We start from the raw sequence: 22,149 nt of genomic DNA, 5'->3' as shown, positions 1-22,149 counted from the left end.
TTCGGCTCCCCCTACCCCACAGAGGGGAAAATTGGGTACTGGAAAAGCACCAGGACCAACAAGATCTGTGACAGAGGGGCAGCAGACCCCAGACCCCTAGATTCTTCAAACTCTTCCTGATTAGGCAATTTATTTATTTATTTATTTTTGTCTGTGCTGGGTCTTCATTGCTTTGTGCCAGCTTTCTCTAGTTGCGGCAGGTGGGGCCTACTCTTCGTTGCAGCGTGCGAGCTTCTCATTGCTGTGGCTTTTCTTGTTGCGGAGCACTGGCTCTAGACACTCGGGTTTCAGTATTTGTGGCGCACGGGCTTCGTTGCTCTGAGGCATGTGGAATCTTCCTGGACCAGGGATCAAACCCATGTCCCGTGCACTAGCCGATGGATTCTTATCCACTGCACCAGCAGGGAAGTCCTGTTTAAACGACTTAAATCCTCTGTCTCTCCAGGACACGACAACAAGCACTCCCGAGCACCATCTGGGAGGCCTCAGGGTCCAGGAACTGCCCTGTTCTTCAAGGGGTGCACAGGGGTTTATGGGTTTAGGTTCACGATGGGTAACCACAACTATACTGTTTATTGAACACCTACTACATGCTGGGCATGGCTTCCAGTCATCACCAAGACCCTGAAGCTAGGTGTCACTCCCACAGCAGTTCCCTAAGGTGTTTGCTACTCATTGGCCCCATTGCAGAGATGAGAAGCTGAGGCTTAGGGATTTGCCCCAAATCATGCATCTAGCACATAACAAAGCTAGGGCTTGACCTCTGTTTTCATCAAGAACGGTGCTCCTTACCTAAGGGCTATTCCCCTCCCTCGACTCCCCACTCCCTCCACCCCCTACCCACCCACCAAGGACATTTGGCAATGCCTAGAGTCATCTTGTGGGACTTTCCTGATAGCTTAGTGGTAAAGAAACTGCCTGCCAATGCAGGAGACGCAGATTCGATCCTTGGGTCAGGAAGCTCCCCTGGAGAAGAAAATGACAACCCACTCCAGTATTCTTGCTTGGGAAATGCTATGAACAGAGGAGCCTGTCGGGCTACAGTCAAAGGGGCAAAGAGACCGACACGACTGAGTGACTGGACAACATTAAATGGTCGTCTTTGGTTGTCATGAGGCAAAGAGGAGCCACTCCTGGTATCTACTGTTGGTGACTATCCTACAGTGCCCTGGACAATAAATTATCCAACCCCAGATGTCAACAGTGACACTGATTAAAAAACAGCAACAAAACAAAAACAAAAAGCAAAGAAGCCTCATCTAAAGTCACACTGTCGTCCAGTGGAACTTTCTGGATAATGTTCATTTTCTATTTGCTGCACAACAGGGTCATTCACCACGAGCTACATGTGGCCACCAAGCACTTGAAATGTGACTAATAGGACTGAGGAACCGAATTTTTGGTTTTGTTCAACCTGAATTAAAAACAATAATCCTCAGTTCAGTTATCAGAAAATTTATGAGTAGGTTGGAATAGCACAGACGTGTGCATTTTTCTTTTTTTAAATTTATTTTATTGAAATGTAGTTGATTTACAATGTCTTGTTAATGTGTACTGTACAGCAAAGTGATTCAGATATATAGATAGTTAGATATACATATGTATGTATATCTATCTGTATCTATATCTATGAATTTCTATCTATAGATATGTGTATGTATCTATATAGAATGGTGATTCTAAAGTGATTCAGATATATATTTAGACATATGTGTATATCTATATATGTATATCTATCTATAGATCTATCTATATATATTTTGATACATAGGTATATATATAGAGAGAGACGTATACATATTTAGAGAGAGGTATACATATATAGAGAGGTATACATATGTATATAGAGAGGTTTGCATACATATATAGAGGTATACATGGACTATACGGGTATAGTCCATGGAATTCTCTAGGTCAGAATACTGGAGTGGGTAGCCATTCCCTTCTTCAGGGGATTTTCCCAACCCAGGGATTGAACTGAAGTCTCCCACATTGCAGGCGGATTCTTTACCAGCTGAGCCACAAGGGAAGCCCAGGTATACATAGACATATACATACATATATATATTCAGATGTTAATGTTCTTTTCCATTATGGTTTATCCCAAGCTACTGAATATAGTTCCCTATGCCATACGGCAGGAATTTGTTGTTTATCCGTGCTATATACAATGTAACAGTTTGCATCTGCTAATCCTCATCTCCCAATCCACCCCTCCCCCACCCCTTCCCCTTGACAACTATAAGTCTGTTTTCTATGTCTGTGTGTCTGTTTCTGTTTTGTAGATAAATTCATTTGTGTCATGTTTTAGATTCCACATATAAGTGATACATAGTATTTGTCTTTCTTTTTTATTTACTTCACTTAGTATGGTAATCTCTAGGTCTATCCATATTGCTGTAAATTGCATTATTTCATCCTTTTTATGGGTGAGTAGTATTCCATTGTGTATATGTACCACACCTTTATCCATTCAGCAGTTGATGGATCACTAAACTGTCTCCCCTAAGTTAGCGATTCCTGCACCCATGACAAGAATGGAGTGGGATCCATATTCCCCTCTCTGCCCCTGACGATGTGTAACTACGTCAGCAGGGCCACTTGGGAGCAGGGAAAGATGAGGGCAGGTCTCTGGACTCTCTTCTCTCAGAGGTCTGCCTGCCCTCTGTGGGCACGTACTGCACCTGTGGCGCCCAGGTACTCTGGAGTCCATGTGCCGCAACTAGAACTGGTGCATCACAACAGAAGGTCTCTCATGATGCAACAAAGATCCTGTGTGCTGCAACTAAGACTCAATACAGCCAAATAAATAAATAAATGTTTTAAAAGTTCTATGACTCACACAAGACTGTGCAGTGACACAGTTTGCGTTTCCATTCATAATGTGTTTAAGAACATGCAAGACTAACGGATGGGGATGGAAGTCAATGATGTTCTGAGGATGGAGACACTGTTTGGAAAAGCAGTATGAAGGAAACTTCTAGAGCAGCAGTTCTCAATCGAGGGCAACTATGCCCCCCAGGGGACATTTGGCACTGTCTGGGGGACATTCTGGGCTGTCCAAAGTAAGACGCACTCTCAAAGAAGACATACAGATGGTCAACAGGTACAAGAAAAGGTGCTGAACATCACTAATCATCAGAAAAATGCAAATCAAAACCATAAGGAGATGCCACCTCAACCTCTTATGATGGCTGTTATTGAAAAGACAAGAGATAGTTCATAGCAGCGCTGTTCACAATACACAAGGCATGGAAGCAACCTAAACATCCATCAACAGAGGGACGGATAGAGAAGATGTGGTCCATGAATACAGTGGAATACTACTGAGCCATAACAAAGAATGAAATAATGCCATTTGCAACAACATGGATAGACCTAGAGATAATCATACTAAATGAAGTAAGCTAGGCAAAGACAAATATTGTATGATATCCTTTTTATGTGGAATCTAAAAAAAAAAATTACAAATGAACTTACATACAAAACAAAGAGACTCACAGAAAACAAACTTAGGGCTATCAGAGTGGAAAGAAAGAGGGGCAAGGATAAATTAGGAGGTTGGTATTAACAGACACACACTACTATATATAACACAGAAAACTAACAAAGATCTACTGTTTAGCACTGGGAACTATACTCAGCATTTTGTAATAACCTATAAGGGAACCTATAAGGGAAAAATAGCTTCCCTGATAGCTCAGACTGTAAAGAATCTGCCTCTGAGGCAGAAGACCTGGATTCGATCCCTGGATGGGAAGATCATCTGGGGAAGATCCCCTGGAGAAGGAAATGGCAACCCATTCCAGTATTCTTGCCTGGAAAATCCCATGGACAGAGGAGCCTGGTAGGCCACAGTCCATGGGGTCACAAAGAGTCAGACATGACTGAGTGACTTTCATAAGGGAAAATAATCTGAAAAAGAATATATATATATACATACATATATATATGAATCGCTGTTCTATATAACTGAAGCTAACATGATATTGTAAAATGATTATACTTTGATAAAAAATAAAGAGTTTAGCACCTTAAGAAAATCATATATATAATATATACATACATGCATACACACACATATATATGTATATACAAACTGCTATAAAAAAGAAAAGAGATAAAAAATGCTAGTGTGAACATGGAGAAAAGGGAATCCTCATGCACTCTTGGTGAGAATGTAAATTGGTGCATTATAATATTTAATCTAAAATATTAAAAATATTAAAAATATTTAATTTAAAATATTTAAAATAGAACTACTATAGAATCCAGGAATCTCACTTATGGGTATTTATCAAAAGGAAACAAAATCACTATCAGAGAAATATCTACACCTCCACTTTCATTGCACCATTATTCACAATAGCCAAGACATGGAAACAACTTAAGTGTCTATCAACGGATGAATGGATTAACAAAAGCATCACACAGACAGTGGAGTATCACTCAGTCATAAACAGGAGAAATCTTGTCATTTGTGATACCATGGATGCACCTGAAGGGTATCATGTTACATGAAATGTCAGGCAGAGAAAGACAAGCACTGTATGATCTCACACAAAATCTAAGCAAACCATATTCAGTAATACAGAGAACAGGACTTCCCTTGTGATCCAGTGGTTAAGACTCTGCCCTTCCACTGCAGGGGGCATGGGTTCAATCCTTGGTCAGGGAAGTTCCACATGCTGTGTGGTGTGGTCAAAAACAACAACAACAACAAAAAAAACTGAAACAAAACAAAGCAAAAAAAAAAAAAAAATAGAGAATAGATTGGTAGTTGCCAGAGATGGGGAATGCGGTGTGAAGGAAATGGGTGAACATAGTCAAGAGGTGTGAACATCGAAGGAACAGAACAAGTGAGAGGTGATGTGTGGGTGCTACTGACAGCCAGTGGGTGGTGGCTGGGGTCAGGGTTAACCGCCTGCAATGCGCAAGAGAGCCCCTCCCAACAAAGAAACGTCCCACTCCAAATGTCAGTGCGGTAGAGAGTGAGAAACTATGTCTTTGCAGAAAGGAATGTTCTATACCTTGTGCGGGGAGAAGGTTACACATAAGTAAAAATTCATTGAGTCATGCGCTTATGACCAGGGCATTGTGCACTTTTCAGGGTAGCTGTTATACCTCAACAAAAAGGTGTTTTTTAGGGACTTCCCTGGTGGTTCGGTGGTTGACACAGCCTTCTTATTCAGGGGGTGTGGGTTCGATACCTGGTAGGGGAGCTAAGATCCCACATGCCTCGAGGCGAGAAAAACCAAAATATTAAGAAAAAAACAAATAATGTTGTAACAAATTCAATAAAGACTTTTTAAAATGTTTTTTTAATTTTAAAATTTAATTTAATTTTTATTTTCTATTGGAGTACAGTTGGTCTGGGCTTCCCAGGTGGCACTAGTGGTAAAGAACCTGCCTGCCAATGCAGGAGATATAAGAGACCTGGGTTCGATCCCTGGGTTGGGAAGATCCCCTGGAGGAGGGCATGGCAATCCACTCCAGTATTCTTGCCTGGAAAATCCCGTGGTCAGAGGAGCCTGGTGGGCTACAGTCCATAGCAAAGATTTGGACAGGACTGAAGGAATTTAGCTCACATGCACAATTGATTTACAATGTTGTGTTAGTTTCAAGCGTACAGCAAAGTGATTCAGTTATACATATACATATACCTATTCTTTTTCAGATTCTTTTATATGATTATTATAGAATACAGTGGAGTTCCCTGTTCTATGCAGTAGGGTCTTGTAGATTATCTATTTTATGTACAGTAACCTATATACATTAATCCCAAATTTCTAATTTATCCCTCCCCACTTTTCCCCTCTGGTAAGTTTGTTTTTGAAATCTGAGTCTGTTTCCGCTTAGCAAATAAGTTCATTTATATCATTATTTTGTAGATTCCCCATATAAGTGATATCACATAACATTTAAAATATTTTATATGCAATTGGCAGAAGGCAATGTTGAACCAAAGTCTGTCTGAATAATACTGGGTTGGCCAAAAAGTTCATTCCGATATTTCCAATGGAAAAACCAGAACTAGCTTTTTGGCCAACCCACAGTTTTTCACCTGAACAACAAAGACATGTTGCTCCTTGACTCCCTGCTTGCCTTCCTGCTCCACTCCAAATCATTCTCTACAGCACCTCTGTTCAAACTCTTCAATGTCCTCCATGTACCACACTTGGAGCAGTCTCAATTCCTCATCAAGACCTTCACAGCCCTCAGGTCTGACTTCAGCCATCTCTTAGTCTTTTTCTGCCCCCTCTTCTCTCCACCGCCCCCCCCACCCCCGCTCTCTCTCACACATCTACCACACTGGTTTCCTTGCTGGGAGTTGCACATGTGAAAGCCGTGCAACCTCAGGGCCTTTGCACATGCTGTTTCAGCTGCCTGACTCTACATAACTGGCATCTATCTGCTCATCCCTTTAGCCTCCACTGATATCACCTCCCCAGACAGGTCTGCTAGTCACCCCCCAACTCCCAACTGTCCTGGCCTTACCCGTCACTTGCCACCTCATCCTCCTCTTTTATCTCCCCACCCCATTCCAGGGGTTCCCTGATGGCTCAGATAGTAAAGAATCTGCCTGCAATGCAGGATACATGGCTTTGATCCCTGGGTCCGGAAGATCCCCTGGAGGAGGAAATGGCTACCCATTCTGGTATTCTTGCCTGGAGTATCCCATGGACAGAGGAGCCTGGCAGGCTACAGTCCATGGGGTCGCAAAGAGTGGGACAGGCTGAAGAACTATCACATCACCCCCAGTCCAATTTTCTAAATTATATTATCCATTTGTTTGCTTGTCTATTATCTCTATTTGCTCCTGGTGGGCGGGGCTGAGTCTACCTTAGATATGGCTGTATCCACCCCCCTAAGCCCCGGATGGGACAAAATAAGCCCTCAAATATTTGTTGAATAAAAAAATAAAGTCCTAGGATTTCCTCAGTGGACTTGAGAAGGAAACCCTGTTCTATTTACTGTATGAGGACCTAGTAGCCTAGAAATCAGCCTTCAAGGGATGCTCCACATGGAACCCAGTTCTGGACCACCCTTCCCTTCCATCCTCAGAATATTCTATGTTATTCTTTTTTGCTATTATTATTTTTTAATTTTTTTGTCTGTGCTACCACAGCATGTAAGGGCTCTTAGTTCAATTGCCCAGCGAGGGATCGAGCCTGCACTCCTCGCAGTGGAAGCGCAGAGTCTTAATCACTGGACCGCCAGGGAATCACCCGCCCCTTCTGCCTCATTCTTGCCTCTCTGCCCCCATCCCCACCTGAGTTCAAGCCTTCCTCATCTCTGACTTTTTGAAACTTGGCCTCTTTACTCATGCTCTTCCTCCAGCTCCACTCACCCTGTTCCCCTCCACCCAGCCGACAGAATGACTTTCCAAAAATGCAAAATGACCCATGCCCCGCCCCTGGTCTGAATTCTTCAGTGCCTCCTCATTGCCCTCAAATCCAAACTCTCCAGCCTAGCTCTTAAGGCTGCTTCTGATCTGGGGCCAGCCCCCCACACCCGCCACCCCATTCCCCTCCCTCCGCCCCTCTGCATCCGCTTGAGCAGTTTCCCCATGAACCAGTGCTTTACTCACGCTCAGAGCACCCACCCACCCACTACCCCAACGTTTGGCCTGATCTCTCCCCTTCAAGCCTCTGCCCTGACTGTTCCCTCCGCCAGGATTCCCCTCCCAGCTTTCACCTGATGCATTCTTTCAAAGGCTTTGTTTGTAGGTCCTGTCATTCATGAAGGGCTCCTCCCACCTCTCCCCCGCCTCCGCCTCCCCTCAATGTTTAGCTCCTCTCCGGTTATCAGAGATTCCTTCCTGAAAGAGCTTGACCCCATGAGCACACATCTATGTTTGCATCTCTGACAGTCCCGAGATCAGTGAATACCACAAAGGGTACCCGACACACGGAAGGTGTGCAAAAAAACAAAAATAAAATAAAGGAATTTGCTGACTGATTCATTCATTTACGTACCCATCACCAGGCACCAAGCCATAGACACAAATAAAGAGATGAATGAAACAGACTCACTGCACCTCCTCTGTGTTCTCTGTACCTCTCTGGGGCTTTATTCCCCTCCCCCCACCTTTAAAGACATTTATTATTATTATTATTATTTTATTTTTTGGCATAAGGGATCTTAGTTCCCCAACCAGAGATCGAATAGGTGCGCCCTGCAGTGGAAGGGTGGAGTCAGCCACTGGGCCACCACCCACGTGCCTGCCTCATTGCTTCTGTTCATTTCGGTTCAGTGCTCAGTCGTGTCTGACACTTTGTGACCCCATGAACCGCAGCACAGCAGGCCTCCCTGTACATCACCGACTCCCGGAGTCCACCCAAACCCATGTCCATCGAGTTGGTGGTGCCATCCAACCGTCTCATCCTCTGTCGTCCCCTTCTCCTCCTGCCCTCAATCTTTCCCAGCATCAGGGTCTTTTCCAATGAGTCAGCTCTTCGAATCAGGTGGCCCAAGTATTGGAGTTTCAGCTTCAGTATCAGTACTTCCAGTGAACACCCGGGACTAATCTCCTTTAGGATGGAGGGTTGGATTTCCTTGCAGTCCAAGGAACTCTCAAGAGTCTTCTCCAACACAACAGTTCAAAAGCATCAATTCTTTGGCGCTCAGATTTCTTTATAGTCCCACTCTCACATCCATACATGACCACTGGAAAAACCATAGCCTTGACTAGACGGACCTTTGTTGGCAAAGTAATGTCTCTGCTTTTCAATATGCTGTCTAGGTTGGTCATAACTTTCCTTCCAGGGAGTAAGCGTCTTTTAATTTCATGACTGCAATCACCATCTGCAGTGATTTTGAAGCCCAGAAAAATAAAGTCAGCCACTGTTTCCCCATCTATTTCCCATGAAGTGATGGGACCGGATGCCATGATCTTAATTTTCTGAATGTTGAGCTTTAAGCCAAATTTTTCTTTCACTTTCTTCTTTCACTTTCATCAAGAGGCTCTGTAGTTCTTCTTCACTTTCTGCCATAAGGGTGGTGTCATCTGCATATCTGAGGTTATTGATATTTCTCCTGGCAATCTTGATTCCAGCTTGTGCTTCCTCCAGCCCAGCATTTCTCGTGATGTATTCTGTGTATAAGTTAAATAGGCAGGGTGACAATATACAGCCTTGATGTACTCCTTTTCCTATTTGGAGCCAGTCTGTTGTTCCATGTCCAGTTCTAACTGTTGCTTCCTGACCTGCATACAGGTTTCTCAAGAAGCAGGTCAGGTGGTCTGGTATTACCATCTTTTTCAGAATTTTCTGCAGTTTATTGTGATCCACACAGTCAAAGGCTTTGGCATAGTCAATAAAGCAGAAATAGATGTTTTTCTGGAACTCTCTTGCTCTTTTCGATGATCCAGGGGATGTTGGCAATTTGACCTCTGGTTTTTGTGCCTTTTCTAAAACCAGCTTGAACATCTGGAAGTTCATGGTTCACGTATTACTGAAGCCTGGCTTGGAGAATTTTAAACATTACTTTACTAGTGTGTGCGATGAGTGTTAACTGTGTGGTAGTTTGAGCATTATTTGGCATTGCCTTTCTTAGGGATTGGAATGAAAACTGACCTTTTCCAGTCCTGTGGTCATTGCTGGGTATCCAAATTTGCTGGCATATTGAGTGCAGCACTTTCACAGCATCATCTTTCAGGATTTGAAATAGCTCAACTGGAATTCCATCACCTCCACTAGCTTTGTTCATAGTGATGCTTCCTAAGGCCCACTTGACTTCACATTCCAGGATGTCTGGCTCTAGGTAAGTGATCACACCATCATGATTATCTGAGTCATGAAGATCTTTTTTGTACAGTTCTTCTGTGTATTCTTGCCACCTCTTCTTAATATCTTTTGCTTCTGGTAGGTCCCTACCATTTCTGTCCTTTTTGAGCCCATCTCTGCATGAAATGTTCCCTTGGTATTTCTAATTTTCTTGAAGAGATTTCTAGTCTTTCCCATTCTGTTGTTTTCCTCTATTTCTTTGCATTGATCACTGACGAAGGCTTTCTTATCTCTCCTGGCTATTCTTTGGAACTCTGCATTCAGATGGGAATATCTTTCCTTCTCTCCTTTGCTTTTTGCTTCCCTTCTTTTCACAGCTATTTGTAGGCCTCCTCAGAAAGCCATTTTGCCTTTTTGCATTTTTTTTTTCTTGGGGATGGTCTTGATTTCTGTCTCCTGTACAATGTCACGAACCTCTGTCCATAGTTCATCAGGCACTTTGTCTATCAGATCTAGTCCCTTGAATCTATTTCTCCCTTCCACTGTATAGTCATAAGGGATTTGATTTAGGTCATACCTGAATGGTTTAGTGGTTTTCTCCACTTTCTTCAATTTCAGTCTGAATTTGGCAATAAGGAGTTCATGATCTGAGCCACAGTCAGCTCCCAGTCTTGTTTTTGCTGACTTTTGAGCTTCTCCATCTTTGGCTGCAAAGAATATAATCAATCTGATTTTGGTGTTGACCATCTGGTGATGTCCATGTGTAGAGTCTTCTCTTGTGTTGTTGGAAGAGGGTGTTTGCTATGACCAGTGCGTTCTCTTGGCTGAACTCTATTAGCCTTTGCCCTGCTTCATGCTGTACTCCGAGGCCAAATTTGCGTGTTACTCCAGGTGTTTCTTGACTTCCTACTTTTGCATTCCAGTCCCCTATAATGAAAAGGACATCTTTTTTGGATGTTAGTTCTAAAAGATCTTGTAGGTCTTCATAGAACCGTTCAACTTTAGCTTCTTCAGCTTTATTGGTCGGGGCATAGACTTGGATTACTGTGATATTGAATGGTTTACCTTGGAAATGAACAGAGATCATTCTGTCGTTTTTGAGATTGCATCCAAGTACTGCATTTCAGACTCTTTTGTTGACTATGAGGGCTACTCCATTTCTTCTAAGGGATTCCTGCCCACAGTAGTAGATATAATGGGCATCTGAGTTAAATCCACCCACTCCAGTCCATCTTAGCTCGCTGATTTCTATAATGTCGATGTTCACTTTTGCCATCTCCTGTTTGACCACTTTCAATTTGCCTTGATTCATGGACCTAACATTCCAGGTTCCTATGCAATATTGTTCTTTACAGCATCAAACCTTGCTTCTACCCCACTCTTTGCGACCCCATGGACTTTAGCCCACCAGGCTCCTCTGTACATGGGATTCTCCAGGCAAGAATACTGGAGGGGGTAACCCTCCTCCAGGGGATCTTCCCAACCCAGGGATCAAACCCAAGTCTCTTACATCTCCTGCCTTGGCAGGCAGTTTCTTTACCACTAGGTCCACCTGGGAAGCCCACTGATGTTTAGAATCAGATAATCCTTGGCTGTGGCAGGGGGGCTGTCCTGTGGGGTGTTCGTAGGGTGTTTGTAGGGTGTTTAGCAGCTTCCTCGACCCTTACCTACAAATGTCAGCAGCCCCTCCCCAGTAGTGACAATGAAAATGGCTCCGGATATCACCACCTGTCCTCTAGAGGCAAGCTGAGAGTAAAAGTCGCTCCGTCGTGTCCGACTCTTTGCGACCCCGTGGACTATAGAGTCCATGGAACTCTCCAGGCCAGAACTCTGGAGTGGGCAGCCTTTCCCTTCTCCAGGGCATCTTCCCAACCCAGGGATCGAACCCAGGTCTCCCATATTGCAGGCGGCTTCTTTACCAGTTGAGCCACCAGGGAAGCCCTGGGGGGTAAAATCACTCCTCATGGAGAACCTAATTGATTTATAGTAATATCAAAGAATCTGGCCCGAAGACAAAATCCAGTTATGAGGAAGAAAAGTAACTCCAAGTCCAGCCCAGTGGTTAAAGCTTCGAGTCCACATAAAAATTCACTGAGTGATACACTTAGGATTTGTGGATTTTACTGAGCATAAATTATACTTCCATAAGAAGAATAAAAGGGAGGATAATGTGCTGTATCTCTGGGATGAGGCTGGTGATATTTCATAGCTCAATAGAAATGCACGTTATACCAATGTATGCATTTGTTCAAAGTTAGCAAATTACACCTGAGGTCTATGCATTTCTGTAAATGTAAATTAGATCTCAAAGGATAAAAATCTACACATAAATACCGAGGTCTAGTTAATACTCCACATGATTAACTACTCGGAGGGGGTGGTGGTACTGATAATTCAACTTCTTTGGAATGTATCAAAATTAAGATGGTTAGATAAGATGGATAGAGGGATGAAGGAATGAATGGACGGATCGATGATGTATGGATGGATGGATAGATGGACAGATAGACAGATGTGTATCGTAAAATGACAAAAAATGTGAAAGTGGAATCCAGGTGGTAGGTATATGAGAGTTCAAAGCAACATTCTTTCAACTTTGCTGTATATTTGAAGTTTTTCAAAATAAGGTGTTGGAAAACAGTGCCTTGGGCTATGTATATTTTTGTGCATAAGCTTTCATTCCTTAAGTAAGGAAAATATAATAGTAGGTTCTATGGCTGTAGGTTCAGATCCACCTCTGACCAACCTGTGCCCTTTGTTCCTCTGAACCTGCTTTCTCTCCCATCAACTAGGGGTTGTGATTTACTGAGGCAGGGTTAGGGGCACAAGCCCTGGAGTCAGACACACTGGGTTCACATCAGGACTTTACATCAAAAGTAAGCAGCCTTGGACAACGACCTCACACTCTGAGCATCTCACACTGGATAATGGCATTTGTAGCAACATGAATGGACTTAGAGATTGTCATACTAAGTGAAGTAAGCCAGAGAAAGACAAATAAATGATCGCTCTTATATGTGGAATCTAAGTAGAAGGATGCAAATTAGCTTATTTACCAAACAGGAAGAGACTCACAGACATAGAAAACGAACTTACTGAGAGTAGCACTGACATAAACACACTGCCTTGTATAAAGTAGGCAGTCAGTGGGAAGCGGCTATTTAGCACAGCAAGCTCGGCTTCGTGCCTTGATGACCTAAGGGTGGGATGGGAGGGGTGGGAGCGAGGCTCAAGGAGGGCATATGTGTATACATACGGTGGTTTCACAACGTCGTACAACAGAAACTAACACGACCTTGTCAAGCAACTATACTCCAATAATAAAATAAATTACAAAAAAAGAAAACAAGCTATGGTTATCTAAGAGGAAAGAGGGGAGGGGGTAAAATAGGAGGTTGGGATTAACAGATACACATTATTCCATATAAAATAGGCTTCCTAGGTGGCACAGTGGTAAAGAATCTGCCTGCAAATGTGAGAGATGTAAGCGACTCGAGTTTGATTCCTGGGTCAGGCAGATCCCTGGAAGGAGTAAATGGGAACCCGCTCCAGTATTCTTGCCTGGAGAATCCCCATGGGCAGAGGAGCCTGGCGGGCTACAGTCCATGGGGTAGCAAAGAGTCGGACATGGCTGTGCTACTGAGCATGAACACATATATAAAATAGATAACCAACAAGGACCTACTGTATAGCATAGGGAACTACAGTCAATACAGTAACCGATATTATATTTGTAATCACCTATAAGGGAAAAAAAATGTAAAAAAGAGTTATATAACTGAATCACTGTGATGTACATCTGAAACCAACACAACATTGTAGATCAACTATAAGTCAATAAAAAAATGAATCAAGGGGTTAGGGAAAACACTGGGTAATGGCAATACCTACCTATTTTGCAACACTGCCAATGGGGCTGAGATGAGAAACCTTGTACTTATGTAGCAAAACTAGTGGTGACAAGAGGTGGCAGTGAGCACAGTAATCTGGAAGTGTGGGTGAAGCACCTCACTGCCATCCACCTGGGGGAAAACTTGAGGGACTTTAGAAAAGTAGAAGAGGATGGCAGGGAAGGGCTAAGCCAAGGGAATATTTTCCTGTCATTATTTGCAATAAATAAATAAGTAATAAAATCTATTCATTCTCATTCCCCCTGGTGATGCAGCCTGAGAAACAGAAATTCCAAAGGCACATTTGCTCTTCTTCACTTGCAGATCTTGAAAACAGGATTCAGATGCCTTCCAGGGACTTCCTTGGTGGCCCAGTGGTTACGACTCCATGCTTCCACTGCAGGGCGCACGAGCTCCATCCCTGGTCAGGGAACTAAGATCCCGAATATCATGGGATAAGGTAAAAAAAAAAGAAAAAAGACACCTTCTAGGACTGGTTATGGAGTCTCCAGCCCTCAGCTTAAGGGTTTATTTTACTAAGTCCCTCTACTCATATTTCCTGAATTATGTGAAAGTGGAGGCAAAGATGATTGAGGTTTCAAGAGTGGGTGCCTGAGGGCAGAAGCCTCGTGTTTATGGGTTAAATTGTGTCCTATCCCCAAAAAAGATATTAAAGTCCTCACAGCCCCCAGTGCCTGTGCGTGGAACCTTATTTGAAATATGATCTTTCCAGATGATCAAGTTAAAATGAGGTCATAAGGGTGGTCTCTAATCCAATATGACTGTGTCCTTATAAAAGGAGGAAACTTGGACACAGATAGACACGCCCAGGGAGAAGGCACGTGAAGATGGAGGCAGAGATCAGGGCGATGTATCTGTAAGACAAACAATGCCAGAAGCTACCAGCAGGGACTTCCCTGGTGGTCAAGGGGTTAAGAATCCACCTGTTAATGCAGGAGACACAGGCTCCATCCCTGGTCCGGGAATATCCCACTTGCCGTGGGGCAACTAAGCCCATGTGCTACAACTACTGAGCCCACATGCTGCAACTACTGAAGCCTGCAAGTAGAGCCCGTGCTCTGCAACAAGAGAAGCCACTGCAATGAGGAGAAGCCCGCGCACCACAACTAGAGAGGAGCCCCCGCTTGCCACAGCTAGAGAAAAGTCCAGGCAGCAGCGAAGACCCAGCATAGCCAAAAATAAATACCTAGATAAATAAATTTAAAAGCAAGATTTCCAGCAAAGCACCATGATCTAGCAGAGAGGAATGGACCAAACTCTGCCCTAAAACCATCAAATGAAGCCAACCCTGACAACACATTTATCATGGACTTTCATCCTCCAGAACTCTGAGACAGTCCATTTCTGCCATTGAAGCCACTCGGCTTGTGATGTTCTGTTAACAGCAGCCCTAGGAAACAGATACACCTGTATCCAGTAACAAGGAAGCCAGCCCTCGGGCGGGAGGAGAAAGGGCAATGAGTCAGATCAAGCTGACCAGGTGTTTCCAGGGGCCGCTGTGAAGGAGTCTTTTGGGCCTAGAAAAGAGAACAACAGTCTCAAAGGCCCCTTGCTGAATCATCTAACTTCGGAGAAAACAAAGCATAACTTTAGTTCCATCCTGATGCTCCAGGCCAGCTGCATCTATCTGGAACTTATCACCCCCTGTCCGGAAACCTATCACCCCCTACACCTGCCCAGAAGACTTATCACCCCCTGCCCAACTACAAGTGTCATCTCAACAAAAGAATACTCAAAATATCCCGCCTGATTGACGTTTCCCTTATCGCTTCCACAAACCTCCCTATAAGCATGAAGCCTCCCTGATCCCTTTCGGCGCTCAGCCTGGTCGTTAGGCCGACTGTCGCCCCTCCTTGCCTGAATAAGGTAACCTACTTCTGTTGAGGTGGTCTTTCCTTTTCTGCCTCGCTGGAACTGTACCTTACATTTTTGGTGCCGAAACCCGGGAGGGGGCGAGGCACTCGTCTCACTCTCTCTCACTCTCCCTCCCTCTCACTGTTTTCCCCTTTTCCCTGGAGTCTGGGAGCGCAAACATCCTCCGAGCTCACTTCTCTGCCAGGGCTCTTAAGTTCCCCTCGGGGATGCGGTGCAAGTCTTGTGCTAAGGCTTTATTGATGATTTGCGTACCCCCAGGCCTCGGCTTTACCCTCTTTTCTCTCTCTGACGACCTCCAGAATAGGGACCTCTTGCCATTCGACCGCTCTACATGCAACACTCCACTCCAGCCGGCCCCTAGATTAAGGTAAGATCCGATCCGGATGGAGTTCTAGAGGCGCCCTAGAATTCAGTCCTCTCTGGGTCCCAGGGACCCCTGGCCCAGGGCCACTCTGTGGGCGATGGTGGGGGACGCTCCACCTCGACACAGAGCTCTCTTCTCGTAACTCCTATTGTGACCGCGGGTGACGACTCGAGTTCCCAATAGGAGCCTCTGCTTGCCTTTCAATTATGGGGTCTGGCCACTCTGTCCCAAAAGATTCCCCTCTGGCCTGTGTTCTCAAAAATCTCAAACCACTCTCACTCACTGAACTCAAAGCCAACCGCTTAAAGCAACTCTGTACACAGATTTGGCCTCAATATCAATTAGGCAATCAAGACCGCTGGCCTGAGGTCGGCACATTTGACTTTAACATTCTCCAAAATCTCACTGACTTCCTTAAACGGAATGGCAAGTGGTCGGAGATCCCCTATGCCCAAGCCTTTTGGGCTCTTCGGAGGAGGCCCTCCCTATGCCAGGCCTGCTCCACCCACGAAGTCCTTCTATGCACCTTGCCTCCCAAGCAAAAGGGCTCTTCTTCCTCAACTAACCGCAGACCGCAACCTTCTGCACCCCCAGAGTTCGACCCCGCTGACGAGCCCCCTCCCTACCCGCCACCCCGCCGCCCCTCTCCTTCCCCTTCATCCAACTCACCTACTGACACTGAAACCTCTCCTGACTCCCCCTTGGCCCCGCTACCCCATCTCCCTGACTCCCCCTCCCCGCTTCCTTCCCCCCCTGCCACACGGTCACGTACCCAGCACATGTTTCCCCTAAGAGAGGTCGCAGGACCAGAGGGCCCCACCCGGGTCCATGTGCCATTTTCATTGTCAGATTTGAGCCAGATAGAAGAAAAGTTAGGATCATTTTCTGAAAATCCTACCAGATACAGAAAAGAATTCCTGAGACTCTCCCAGTCCTATAACCTCACATGGAGTGACGTATATTATATCCTAAATGCCACTCTCACCCCAGATGAAAAAGACCTTATCTGGCAAGCGGCAAAAGCCCATGCTGATCATTTACATAACCAAGACCGGGACAGCCCAGTTGCTGATGAGGCCGTGCCTCAGTTAGATCCCCACTGGACTTACCAGCCCGGTGACCCAGGTATCGGGAGACTCAATCATATGATCACCTGCATTCTAGAAGGAATGCAGAAAAATACTCATATCCATGTCAGTTATGATAGAGTCAGGGAAGTCACCCAAGGGGCAGACGAAAATCCAGCCTTATTCTTGGCACGCCTCACAGAGGCAGTCCAAAACTATACCAACCTAGATATCACTACCCCTGCTGGGTTACTGTACCTTCATGTTCAGTTCATCAGCCAATCTGCCCCTGACATCAGACGCAAGCTTTGCCAACTAGAAAAGGGCCCTGAGACCCCCCAGAGAGACCTTCTAGAAGTAGCCTTCAAGGTGTTCAATAATAGAGAAGAGGAGGCTAAGAGAGAAAAAGAACGTGAGAGAAAAGCTAAATATGCTCTTTTGGCAGCAGCAATTAAAGAAAGAGATCAGCCTGGCCCAAGTCATCCCAGAACGGGTCTTAAGACTCCCCCCGGACCCTGCTTCTGATGCAACCAGTCAGGACACTGGACAAAGGCATGCCCAAACCCGCGGCCCCCCACAAAAGCATGCCCAACCTGTGGCCAATGGGGACACTGGAAGATGGACTGTCCTCGGGGATGCCCTGGCACCCCTGGGGAGGTCCCCACCTCCCAGACCTGGAGAGTGGAATGTCCACAGGGACGCCCTGGCGCATCTGAGGAGATCCCCACTTCTCCCTGGAACCCCAGCCCAACTCTACAAGAATTGTTCCAATGATGGGGCCCGGGTTCCAGCCCCCCGGCCCGTGTCTTGAACGCAAGCTCGGAACTTAGGGTAGACGGGGTAGTGGCTGGAAAAAGGACCTCTTTTATAATAGACACTGGAGCCACTTTCTCTCTCTTAACTTCCTACTCTGGACCAACTCAAGACTCAAAAATCACAATCAAGGGAGTCTCTGGAGTTCCCCTAAGGCCAAAAATCAGCCCTCCATTACTCCATCAATTTGGAAAATCAACCCTTATACAGTCATTCCTTATAATGCCTCAGTGCCCAATGGCACTTCTAGGGAGAGATTTGTTATCCAAATTGGGGGTCTTTATTACCATACCCCCCCTCGATACAGTCTCTATATTCTGCATGCAAATGGCACCTGGACAGTCCCTATCGCTCACCCCTGACCTTCCCTTAGATCTACCTGCCTTAGACCCCCAAGTCTGGGACACTGATCACCCATCAGTAGCCAAACATCATCCCCCAGTCCACATTACCCTAAAAGACCCCTCAACTATAATCACCCAACAACAGTATTCTCTCACCCCAGAGGCCCACAAGGGACTTAAGCCTATCATAGACCGTCTTCTTCAAGCCTCTATCCTAATTCCTACCCATTCACCACACAACACCCCTATTCTGGCAGTAAGAAAGGGACCAAACTCTTAGAGACTGGTCCAGGACCTGAGAAAAATCAATGAGGCTATTATGCCGACATTCCCAGTAGTCCCTAACCCTTACACCCTTCTGTCTACCATACCCTCGACTGCAGCCCACTTCACAGTATTAGATCTCAAAGACGCTTTTTTCACCATCCCCCTCCACCCCCTCTCCCAACCTCTTTTCGCCTTCACCTGGCAAGACCTTGAGACTCACGTTTCCCAACAGCTAACATGGACAGTTCTCCCCCAGGGGTTTAGAGACAGTCCCCACTTTTTTGGACAGGCTTTACAAAAGGACCTACAGACTCTCAACCTAGCCCCGAGTCATCTCCTCCAATATGTAGATGACCTCCTCCTTTGTAGCTCAACCCGAAAACTCTGCCTCCAACATACTGCCAAACTCCTTGGGGCCCTGGGATCCTGGGGTTATCAGGTATCCCAATCTAAGGCCCAAATAGTCCAGACAAAAGTCACCTACCTGGGACTTTCCATATCCCATCAACAAAGAACTATTCCCCCAGATAAAATCCAGGCCTTAATTAACTGTCCACTTCCAAAAACAAAAAGGGAACTCCTGTCTATCCTCGGCCTCCTAAATTTTTTCCGTATCTGGATCCCCAACTTCTCCCTCATTGCAAAGCCGCTCTATGAGGCAACTAAAGGATGTCTAGATGAGCCCCTCTTTAATCATTCCTCACTGGCCAATCCTCTTCACCAACTCACCCAGAGCCTCCTCCGAGTGCCAACTCTCCACCTGCCAGATCACACCAGACCATTCTTTCTCTTTGCACATTCCAACCAAGGACAGGCCCTGGGGCTTCTATGTCAGCGGGCTGGAGACAGCTGGGCTCCCACAGCCTATCTATCAAAACAGCTGGACATGGTGACCAAGGGGTGGCCTCCCTGCATACAGGCCATGGCTGCTATCGCAGCCCTTGTACCCAAAGCAAATAAACTCTCTAGACATGCCCCTTTAACAGTCTGTTCTCCACACACCTTCCGAGACTTGCTGTCACATCGGGCTTTCCTCTCCCTTCCCCCTTCCAGGGTACAGGTCCTACATGCCTTTCTCCTCGACCCTCAGCTCTCATTCTCCCCCCACTCTCCCCTTAACCCTGCCAGCTTATTACCCATGTCCCCTACAACAGACTCCCTCCTACATAGCTGCAGCCTAACAGTAGATCTTACCCAAAACCCCTTCCAACATGTAACAGATCAGCCCATCCTAGACCCAGACACCCCACACTGGTTCGTTGATGGCAGCTCTCAAAAATCCCCACCGTTTGCAGCAGGATATGCCATCATCCAGGGGGACCTTCGTCACAATCATAAAACACAAACAATTGAAGCTTCACCGCTGCCACCTCACACCACCTCCCAACAGGCAGAACTGATAGCTCTCACCAGAGCTTTAACTCTGGCTAAAAATCTAAGGGTTAACATCCACACAGACTCCAAATATGCCTATAACATACTTCACTCAAACATCCTAATATGGAGAGAAAGAGGTTTCCTAACCCAAAAGGGATCCCCTATTATTAATTCAGACCTGATTCACAAACTTCTAGAGGCAGCACTCTTACCAAACAAAGCCGCTGTCCTCCACTGTAGGGGACATCAAAAGGGAAGTCTCATATCAGCCTACAACAATGCTGCAGACCAAAAGGCAAAAGAGATAGCCCTGTCCCATCCTTCCCTCCAGTCCCCTGTCATCTTATCTTTGACTCCACCCGACCCTCCCACCACCAGAGAAATCCTCTCTTATCTACACTCACTTCTTCACCCCTCATCCAAGACACTCCAGCAGTTCCTCCGTAACCACTTCCCCATATCCAATGCTGACCAACAATATTTAGATAACCTTACCCGCTCCTGTCAAACATGTCAACGTACTAACCCCAATTCCAACCTTAAACCGACATCCTTTCCAACCCATCAAATGCGAGGCAGCCTCCCAGCACAAGATTGGCAGATAGACTTTACTCATATGCCCCGGGTCCGGAGAGTCAGATACCTACTAGTCCTTGTAGACACCTTTTCGGGATGGGTAGAAGCATTTCCCACTACAAACAAAAGAGCCCACACAGTGGCCCAAATCCTCCTCACAGAAATTATCCCCAGGTTTGGGCTGCCTTCATCCCTACAGTCTGATAATGGCCCAGAATTTACATCCAAGGTCACCCAACAACTTGTCCAATTCTTACAGATACCCTGGAAATTTCACATTCCATACCGTCCCCAGTCCTCAGGAAAGGTAGAAAGGATGAATAGAATAATCAAAGAAACCCTTACCAAATTAACCCTCGAGGTACATCTGGATTGGACTAAACTTTTACCAATTGTTCTCCTCAGAATACGGGCTTTGCCCAGAAAGCCCCTGGGGCTGAGCCCCTTGGAGGTGATGTGTGGAAGGCCCACGCTCCCTCCTGGACTCCCCCCTAAACCTCCTCCCAAACCAAGCTTCCTACACTCCCCTCTGCTGGAGCAACTCCGCAATGCCCTCTGGAGATACGTCAACCACAATCTGCCTGCCCCTGACCCCCAAGCCTCCCTGCCCCCTTTACAAATTGGGGACATGGTCTATCTGTCTGATAATCCCCAGGGTGACCTAACCCCAAAGTGGCAGGGACCATTCAAAGTCATCCTCCTTACCCCAACTGCAGCTAAACTCGAAAAGGTCACCTCCTGGGTACACCTCTCTCGTCTAAAACGGGTCACCTCTAATCCTGCACTGCCCTCCTTAAATGACACCTATCAGGTCTCCCTCACAGGACCCACCTCCTTAAAATTCACCCGGCGACAACCCCTGTCAACCATCGGAGAGGACACTGAATGACCTGGACTCTCTTCAACCTACAACTGTTCCTGACCCAACTACTACAAGACCTCTGGATCAGCGCCCCAACAGGAACCTCCTTCAAAGACCTGACTACACTGGTGTCTCAACTGTGGCTCCAGGGAACCTTCTACAACCTGACTCCAGACGAAATTGATTTCTTTACTCTCATTCTCTACATCATTCTATATCCTAATGAGCACTGTTCCTCCTCAGATTCAAACAACCACCAACTTGGGGCCTTCTGCCCCTCGCCCTGACTGGCCTCTCCCTGTCTCTCTAACTATAACTGCACTCCTAATCTTAATCCTTGCTATAGGCCTAGTAACTGTCTTTCCTCAGGACCTTCTCACCGCAGAAAAGGAAAGGACCTGCCTTTTCCTAGGAGAGAACTGCTGCTATTTTGTTAATGAAACGGGCATAGTCCAGGGCCGAGTCAAAGAACTTAGAGACAGAATTGAACCCCGCAGGAAAGAGTTACAAAACCTTTACATTCCCCAAAACCTGTTCCAACAGATACTCCCTTGGTTGCTCCCTTTCCTGGGACCATTGGTACTTATCATTCTATTCCTCTTATTTGGACCCTGTCTCTTTAATCTCTTTCAAAGGTTTCTCCAAGAACGGATTTGGGCCATCTCTAGAGATCAGGTCAAGACCATTCTTCTTCTCGAGAGCCTCACCTCAAGCTCAGAAAAAGGAGACTGTGGGCCCTAGGACGATCCTCCATTCCAGACCCAAAACCGTCGCCCCCATCCAGCAGGAAGTAGCCAGAGAGATACGGCGCCCTTTTTCCCTTTTTCTTATGATTTCAGGGTCTGGAATGAAGGAGTCTTTTGGGCCTAGAAAAGAGAACAACAGTCTCAAAGGCCCCTTGCTGAATCATCTAACTTCGGAGAAAACAAAGCATAACTTTAGTTCCATCCTGATGCTCCAGGCCA

This window comes from Cervus canadensis, chromosome 4 (assembly GCF_019320065.1).
Source record: "Cervus canadensis isolate Bull #8, Minnesota chromosome 4, ASM1932006v1, whole genome shotgun sequence".
In the NCBI taxonomy this organism is placed as follows: Eukaryota; Metazoa; Chordata; class Mammalia; order Artiodactyla; family Cervidae; genus Cervus; species Cervus canadensis.
The sequence above is the reverse complement of the archived record's forward strand: the minus strand, read 5'-3'. Positions refer to the sequence as shown.